We start from the raw sequence: 9,637 nt of genomic DNA, 5'->3' as shown, positions 1-9,637 counted from the left end.
TTTTCAACCCTTCATTCCTACCATCATGTTTAATGTCTCATAACTGGAGGGAAATCCACCATTTAATACATTACATTACATTTGATATTTGAAAAGTAGTTTCACTGAAATCGATGCAATTTCTTGGTGATGTCATAGTAAACGTAGCTGTGCTATTGATCCTCATCTGTTGAAAACCCTTGGAAATCAGTACCCTCTTTAACTGCCTAACTGATCTATCTGTCTTTTATTTTGGCACTTCTGTGCGCTTATTAGTATCAGTTACATTATGAAGGTCCTTGTTGTCTAACAGGCAGCGTTAATATGACATCCTGAGTTCAGAGAAGTTTATTTTGTGTATATTTGGGGCGGAGTGGATGAAGAACCACTGTTGGGAGATCTTTGAAAGTGTTCTTAACTATTGTATATGTGATACCTTTAACTTTGAAATAAATTTATGTAATATTTGTGATTTCTTGCATTTGTAATGTGTTGGAATTTCTTCATGCTTTACAGTAGCTGTGGGCCGAACCATTTTCTTTCGGTGGGATCTTTTTCCACAGCAGCCATATTGATATGAAATAAGGTAAACACCAGTGATGCTAAGTAACTTATTGCTGTTCCTTTTAGTGTAGCAGAGTCTTTCCTGTGAGGACATCATGGACACACATGGACAACAGCAGCACCCATTTGCTCTGAATGGAACTGAACCTTGATCAGTATCATAGGTAAGACCTGCGCTTACTGTTTCATATCAGAATGACTGCTGTGCAAAAGGTCTACTGGAAGAACGAGGTACCTACCAGTTGGTACGTGAGCAGTTAAAACCTGCGGGTAGTTTGGTGATGTTATGTCAGCGTTTCTCACCACCTCTCTGAGAGAGAATACGCTGATGTACTTTTAAATAGATCACGGCCTACTCATTGTTTTTATTGTGTGATGTACACAAAGACTGGATTAACCTGCTAAAGTGTCCCTAGGTGAACCCATACACATATTCCCCAACTCATTTTGCCCACAGTTACACTGAAATATTTAAGGTATTATTAATTGGATTTGGACACAGGGTCCAATTATAAAACCATCCCTCAAGATCTCGTAAAAATACAGGATCCAGTGTCAGGCCCTCGCTATCTAAAAACTACATGATTGTTGTGTATATTACCAAACAAATTTGTAACTGAATTACCACAAAATTATTTCCACTCTGTAGTGGTAGACAGTAGCTAAGTATATTTACTCAAGTACTATACTTAAGTACACTTGCTTACACTTTGCTTGAGTATTTCTATTTCCTGCTTCTTAAAAGTCTACTCCACTACATTTCAGAAACAAAAAATATACTTTTTTATTCCATTATAGTTATTTTCAAGCTTTAGTAATAAATTACTTTGGAGAATCATATTATGATTTAGATATAATAAATTTATGATGTATGCAGCAGGATAAATGTAGTTAGAATTAGCTCCCCCTTTACCAGCTGCTATAATAAGGTGATGAAAACATTAATGCAATAATACAATAATAATTATATTCAATAATAACAATTCAATCAATCAACAACTGCAGTTTTATACAAATATGTTCAATCAAATTTGTTGCACATTATTCCATTCTACCTCTCTTACACTCAATAATTGTTATTTAATGCAGCATATATTTTCAGAATTCTATGCTTATTGAGACTAATGGCAAAAGTTGTTTGGTGAAATTTAATGTATTTTTTAACAAGTTGTAACTGTACCTTTAGAGAAAAACAAAGTGTTCCAACTTTCCCCAGCCTCCCCTACTTACACTTTTGATACTTTAAGTGTAATTTGTTGCTAATACTTTTATACTTTTACCTAAGACTTTCTTTAAATGCAGGACTTTTACTTTTGGCAGAGTATTTGCACACTTTGTCCAGTTAGTAATCCAGCCTAGAATGATTTCTGCTCACTGTGTTGTTGGCACTTTGACAGTTTATAGAAAAACACTGCAGGGGCTCAACTTGCTCGGTCAATACAGTTTTATATATATATATATATATATATATATATATATATATATATATATATATATATATATATATATATATATATATATGTATAAATATAAATCCCTCTTTATCAGTGTTTATAGTTTGATATGACATGCTAATAATTTACAGCACATTCAGATTGAAATGACTTTTATTAGCTGGGTTACAGTCTTCATATTAATCTGTTCAGCTGTGACTACATTTAACAATTATCCTGCAAATGTTGAACAACCCTCAGCATCTTCTTTTCGTATTAACTAAAATGATTTCCATACAGCTGCGTCATCATTTCCTGTGCAGTCTACTTTTCCTTTTTTTTCCCCCCCTCAGTCATTGCATGAAGTTCAGTCGGAGGAGACTATTTTTCCGCAAGAGAAAAAAAACTCAGTTTTCAGGCTGCACAGAGAGAAGCGACACAGACAGACAGTTTGAAAGAATGGATCTCTGAACAAACTCTGAAACCACACAGAGTCACAGGTAGGTGCTTTGTTTCACCTCATTAAATGTTAAATGTTGTAAACATAGAAGTCTGACGAGATTTTAACACTTTTAAGCAACTTAGAGTGTTTGCAGCATCTTTAGATAGTTGAGTTCATGAGAAGAGAAGAAGATTTTACCTTTGTGTTTTGAGATCTGTTGTACTCTTGATATAATCAATATGCCCGACTTTAAAGTTATTGATAGACGCTGACTTTCATCGATGTTTGTGAACTGTCTAATCTGTTTGATGTTAAGAGGGGGAAAAGTAACTCTGCTGAGTTTTACTGCTGCATTTTCACTGGTCGGGCTACAGGGGGCGCCTCAGCCTTTGAATTTGATCCATGTAAATACAGCCTATGAATTATGCACTCCTCATTTGCTCACATTGTTGATGTTCTCACCTGTGTTTACTTTTTCATTCATGTCCCTACAAGTTTCACCTCAGTTGCTTTTATGGCTTGCAGGGACAAACTGTCTCTCTCACACACACTCGTGCACAAACTCCAGTGTAATGAAACATTAGACTACATTTGTTTGCCTTCAAGGTTTCTGAGTCAGGGTGATATTATAGCTGTTGTGTGGTGAAAATGCCAGCAGATAAAGGAATGTCCTTGTGCTAAACTTTGTTCTTCAGTGCTCTGCTGGCACGATGTGTTGCGAAACTGCAGCTGCATTTATTCAAAGCATTTGTTATTGTGGGGGCAACAATGAAACTTTGCAGACAAAACACTATAATTCAAATTATTCTGTCATAAATCTAAGAATGTGTGGATTGAAACTAATCAATGCGTCATTCAGTTGCTTTCTTTTCTTTGTTGAGTATTTTTTTTGTATTGCTCTGATCACTTTTCCACCGAATTAGCTCTGGTACATAAAGTGGTTCTGTTTAAGATCTTTGGAACCTTGGTGTTACCTTGTAATCTAAACTTTTTGTTTTCCTTGGGTGCTACTGAGTGATCAGCCCGTGTTTCCACCAGATTTTAGCAGAACCATTATAAGCATGGCTGTGTCATCAACAGAGGGCGATGCTCAACTCACAGCAACCTGTGCAGTCTTACATGCCCACTTTGGTTACCAAGGAAACCTGCAATTTTTTGGTTCCAGCTGGGAGCCAGATTTTTGCATTCTGAACCTATTTAGTTTTGGTGGAAATGCTCAGAGCGTTCAAAATTAGGCGCTTGAACTGGAACGGGGCGGGTTCTTTGTTGGTGGAAATGGCCCGTCAGTGAACTGCTGATTAATAATGGAGCAAGCTGTGACAAATGAGTTCCCAGTATTGATAACAAAGACAGACACCTCCGTCCTTGCCAACACACACATAGAGCCTAATACTGGATTTCTTGGACTGATGCTGATGCTGATACTATGATAATAGGAAGGAAAGAATTCAGATATCAATATATTGACCAATATTCCTTAGACAGAATATAAAATGGTATCAGAGCACTATCTATCTATCTGTCTGTCTGTCTGTCTGTCTGTCTGTCTGTCTGTCTATCTATCTATCTATCTATCTATCTATCTATCTATCTATCTATCTATCTGTCTGTCTGTCTGTCTGTCTGTCTGTCTGTCTGTCTGTCTGTCTGTCTATCTATCTATCTATCTGCATTATCCTCTGTTTAAAAAAGTTTTCATAATGAGCATATTAGTCAACATACATGCCAATGATGATCAATGGAAAAATAGGAGCACGAGTGCAAAAACAAACAAACAGGTGATTTAAACAGTCAAATAAACAGGTGGGAAATGTGCTCGAGGCTGAGGTTCATTTGCAAAAACAGATAAACACCGTTCTTCAAATGAATAAACCAACACCAAGTTGATGGATTTTACCCCGAGTGCACAATAATAAGACGTGATTTATGAAAATTAACTAAAAGGCATTTCTTTGAGATTATAACTGAGATAATAAATTAACTGAGAAATCTTAACAAAATAGCCCAGCACCTGTTGTTATTATTCCTTGCAGTGCACGACAAATGAAATGATTTAGGAAAATACATTTAAAAAAATATCTGAAAGTTATCTGTTTTTGCAGATGAACTGTTCATTTAAATATGTGAATATAACAGCATGATACAATCCCAGTGATTAATTTTGTAAAGCCAGAATGTTTTAAATGTTACAAAAAAGAATGATCAATTACATTCTATTATTTTTTGCTGCTCTGGAGAAGCTGTTTTCTTCAGTTTTAAAGAGGACAGGATGTCTCTGCAACACAAGTTTTCTCTGTCAGTGCTGTCTGACTCGACACGTCAGCCTGACTCAACATAATCCTGCAGTTTAAGAGTTGCCTCAGGCTTGTTTATGAAATCAGATACGGTGTTTATTGCACCAAACATATTCTTATTATTAAAACTGAAGCAGGTAAATGCGTAGTGACTTTTTGCTGTTCTTTTCACAAAGGGGTTCAACATTTTCATACCTCCCTCGACCCCTCTGGAATGCCCAGAAGCCAAAAAAAAAAGAAAAGATCTGAGGTGAATTTTTGGAGTGTAGGTGGAAAAATCCCCATAGAGCTGTGGAATAATCCCCTTGAATGTTTTAGGATTTAGGATTCAAAGTGGATCCTTAACAAACACACATAAGGTTTAAGGATTTTATTTGAGAAAATAAACTCTCCTGTGACCGTGGCTTTAGCAGGTGTGTAATCATGAGAAACAGGAAGCAAGACCTCAGATTTACAGTAACAGAGCTCTGTGGTCAGATGAACTATAGCTCTAAAGTTTGTGGCGCCTCGTGTAACGCTGTTTAGAGTCCTGTCATGTATGTGAGCGTATACATGGTGCATTGTTTTGAACTTTGTTTGATGCTCCCATGTCATGCAACAAGAGGATGTGGCTTTTAATGAGAAATACAGATGGCAATGCGATCAATGGAAACATTGAATTCCATGAGAGTACAAGCTTAGGTTACATTCTGGTAAAACATCCCACAAAGAGCAACCAGTGCCTCTGTCTTTTGTGCTCAGACAGTTGAGGGTTTGCAGCGTTTTCAGGAAGGACAATCCTTTTTACGAGGCCTTGAAAGGTTTTGAGCGGGTCTCTGAGAAAAGCTGCACAGTGGCGGAGCTCTATAGGCTTCCTGCTGACTTGATGTTACGAACGGTGATGACGGATGTCTGGCTTTTTGTGACTTCCTCTGTTCCCAAAGTCTGTGGGATGATAAGATGTCCCGAGAGGCTGAAAGCAGCGGGTTTTATGGATGGGTGGTGGTTTGACATTTGCTGTGAAGATGTTACACGCAGCAGCACAGAACGATAAATGGATTTCATGTTTGATGTCATGAGGTTTGGCATTAGTTTGCCTGATATATTGTGAATAGAAGCTCTTTGGTGCTGAGATTTACAGTTCAGTTTTGACCTTGAAGCGGCTGACAACACCGTCTCTAATAGCTTTTAGCTGTATCACACAATTTTCATCATCAGATGATGTTTGCTCAGTCGTGCATGCTCAAACGCTCTGTTATTTGGTGTTGGGTTTTTTTCTGGGACGAGGAGTACGACAGTATTAAAGAAAGGAAAAAAGAAAGGAGGAAGTTCTTTTTAAATTTAGCATTTTGAGAATAAAGTTGAAATGTCAAGAATAAAGTTAATGTTGAGAATTAAAATGTTGAGAATATGGTTAAAATGGTATTTCAACTTTATTCCCAAGATTCCAACTTTTTTCAACCACCATCAATTTTAATTGTCCAGCAAACAAAAGACCAAACTTTGTTTTGACTACACTGTAAAAATATCACAGGAATTTAGTGGAATCAACTAATCTTTTCTCATTAATTAACATAATTATAAGTTTCATCCATTCAACATATTTTCTCAAGTACAGCTGAATTAATGTCAAGTTTATTTGACTAGAAACGTTTATTTGTTTTGAATCATTACAAAATTATCCCAATTTATCTTTTCGAAATCAGTCAACTGCAGTGCAGTTTTGTTTGGTTTGGTTTGACCTGTGGTGTTTTTGAGGAATTTGCTTGAAAACATGTCTGTATGTCTTTTGCTTTTGTCTTTTCTCGTGACGCTCCATGTGTATAAAAAAGCTTTACTCACTTCCGAACAGATGAATACCTTTTAATGGACACCGACCACTTGGCCACCGAGAAACATACGATACAAGTTTGGAATTCATGTGGCTTTTCGTGGTATCGTTGACTGGGAAATGAACGTGCACAGTACACAGTCTGAGACGGTTTACACAATGAGCTGACATTACAAAGATGCTCTTTATTTCTCTGTGAATCCTTTAAAGCCGCAGCACAGACAGAGTTAAGTGGTTTAATTTGGTTGGAGTTAATTCAAACCTTGAGGGAGGATTTTACATTTTGGGTGAATAGTTTCATTTTTGTGGTCGCCTCAAGTTTGGACCTGTGGTTCAGCTCCAAAGCAACAACGCTGTATAATGTGTTGAGAGAAATGCAAGTGTGGAATGTAACTGTGAACATTTACTCAGTTACTGTGCTTTAAGAGTAACTGTTTCACTGCTCTCCCTGTTTAAACGTTTCAAGTTTCACCTCTGACTACACCCTACACTGATGTGTGTAGAAATCATTTTACTTTGCATGCTGTTGCACCTGTAACCGCACCCACAGGTGATGTCATGGGGTCCTGGACTACACCTCTACACCACTGCAGCAAGGTGAAACCACTGTGGGTCAGCAAAAACAAGATTGTAGTGGATGTTAAATTACTCAAGTTATGTTTTCATGTGTTTGTGCTTTACTTTTACTTTTACATATGAAGATATAATTTTGTTGCCACTGTAGGTTCTTCTACACGCTTGGAAAAAGAGGGTGAGATGGGTGAGATGAGTGGTATTCAGTTGGTTGCAATCTACAGTTTCACCACTGGATGCTACTAAAACCTTCACACTGGTCCTTTAAATACACGTCTGCAACTACAGTGAAGATGTTGTAGTATAACACATCTGATCAGTATCTTATGTTGTAAACAAAAATATGAAATATTAAACCACCCTCTCAACCAGCTACAACATTAAAATGCTACTTTGACCTACATATAAATGCATTACTGATAATATTTAAAAATATATGACATTTTATAGTGGAATCTACATAGATTCAAGTATAATTCACTAAAACCTATGGGGTAGTGGGGGGCCATGCAGGTTGTACACATGGTTATGTGGACTTGTTCCCTTTAACATGTAGGTAAACATATCAACAGCACTGTCAGAAGGCATAAAAATGGATGTTGTGTCACGGCCAGGTTGTTGTTTTACAGGTGTGTTTTACAGGTGTGAATAAATGGTGCACAGTGGTGTAGACAAGTTCCCAGCCTTGTTAATCCCAGCAAACTCTACAGTTTATCATAATTTATCACTAACACAGGAAATTCTGCTGGACAATGACTACTTTTACTTTTACTTATGTTAAGTAGGCCTACATAGTAGTACAAGTGTACTTTAACTTACATGAGATTTTAAATGCATGACCAGAGGTGAAATGTAACATTTACTCAAGCACTGTACTTATACAATCAAATCAAATCACCCACATCAAAAGTACTGATTTTTCCTCTTACCCATCATGTTGTTTAATCAGTCTAGATAGTTTTGGTGTGAGTTGCAAAGTTTTAGATATCAGCAGTAGCGATGTCTTCCTTCTCTCCAATATAATGGGACTAAATGGCACTCAAAGAGCCAATAAAAGAGAAAAAAATCAACAGCAATGAGTCTTTTCAGAAATCCGGTACTACGTTCTTCCAACTAGAAAGCAAGTAGTTCCTACATGATATGTGCCATTTTTTTAGTAATTTATATTACTATTTATTATTCCAGTAATGAAATTATAGCTGATAAATGTTGGATATAATAATATCTGATTTGAATTATTGGTTATCTGTATCGGCCAGTAGAAGCAGTTAATTAATGGTTATCATATTGGCTGAAAAAAAAAAAAAAAAAAAAAAATCAATATCCGGCATCACTACTTATAATGTTCTATTTTCACCTTATGGTATTTCTATTTATCTTAAAGGCGTAATATGCAATATTTTCCCAAAACAACAACAGCAACTGTGTAAAAAATGTAAAAACACAAAAACAAAACAAAACAAAAAATATGTATAAACTCATATAAACAGACATATATGTATATATGAGTTTATGTACAGACTGATATAACATAAACCCTTTTAGTCATCACTTAAGATAAGTTCTATCTCATCTCATCTCATCTCATCTCATCCATTCTCATCTTATCTTATCTTATCTTGTCTTGTCTTGTCTTGTCTTATCTTGTCTTATCTTGTCTTATGACCCAGAAGTGTGTGGTGGTGGCTTTATATTATTTTTTATCATTATTTTGCCTTGCTCAGGCTTCACCAACCCAAAACTTTGGTAACTCATTTGATAAGACACGCTATCTCTCTGGTGCGTTCAGGAACAGCTCGGACAAATTTAATTTATCCATCTTTAAGTAAAGGATCTTCTCAAAGAAATGCCTTTAATATATGATAATGTCTCCAAAATATAGCTGATTCTAAACTTGGTCACTGCTGTCTCTATGGGCTGCTGCCCGGTTGTTGCACATTCATCTGTGTCAAATGAAAGACATCTTTGTGTGGTGAAATGTATTCCTATTGACCAGTGGGCCCAGCGGAGGCTTTCAGCAGCAGGACAATGTGTTGCACTGCTGCCAACATGTTTCATCCCATCGGCAGCAGCAGCTTCTACTTGTGAATATTCATCCGCGCTCCTTCAAACCCACCGTGACAATAAACAAGGGACCGAGAGAGGCTGTTGAATGCCTGACCGAGGAGGAGGGAGGGGGGACAAATCCCGAGAAAAGCGGGGGGCAAACAACCCGTTTCCACGGCAACAAGTCCTGCCTTCCTCTGAGAGCAGCAGGCAGCGAGTGAGAGGGGAGGCAGGAGGGCTTTTTTTCTTTCTTTTTTTTTTTTTTTTTGTCGGTTTTGGTTGGAAAGACATTAGTCGGAGTTTATTGAGGAGGGCAGGTAACCAGCCAAAGTTTTTCACCGTGCAGACCAGCCGGATTCACGCGTCGCAAAGGGATTATAATCTGAAAATGTCAGCAGCCATGGATGTGAGGAGAAACTCGGAGGTAACTTAACAGCTTTATGAAGCGTTATTGACGCGCTGAGCTAACAGCAGGAGGGGTAAACTTTTACCCAGC

General features: G+C 37.2%; 1 protein-coding gene across 2 annotated transcripts in view; it reads left to right on the top strand.

Annotated features, from left to right (window-relative positions):
- The first annotated feature begins 2,337 nt into the window (after nucleotides 1–2,337).
- Nucleotides 2,338–9,637, top strand: part of dennd2b (DENN domain containing 2B) — a 74,462-nt gene continuing 67,162 nt past the window's right edge. Inside the window, exon 1 of one of the 2 annotated variants that reach the window (XM_084716625.1) lies at nucleotides 2,338–2,476. The gene's annotated coding sequence lies outside the window, so the exon portion shown is untranslated. Of the gene's footprint in view, nucleotides 2,477–9,252; nucleotides 9,566–9,637 lie in introns of those variants that run through there. The other variant, XM_084716617.1, reaches the window with a different exon arrangement.

Source organism: Lutjanus erythropterus, chromosome 1 (genome assembly GCF_056507025.1).
Source record: "Lutjanus erythropterus isolate fLutEry1 chromosome 1, fLutEry1.hap2, whole genome shotgun sequence".
NCBI classification, from domain to species: Eukaryota; Metazoa; Chordata; class Actinopteri; order Lutjaniformes; family Lutjanidae; genus Lutjanus; species Lutjanus erythropterus.
This window is presented reverse-complemented; position numbering and strand designations above follow the sequence as displayed.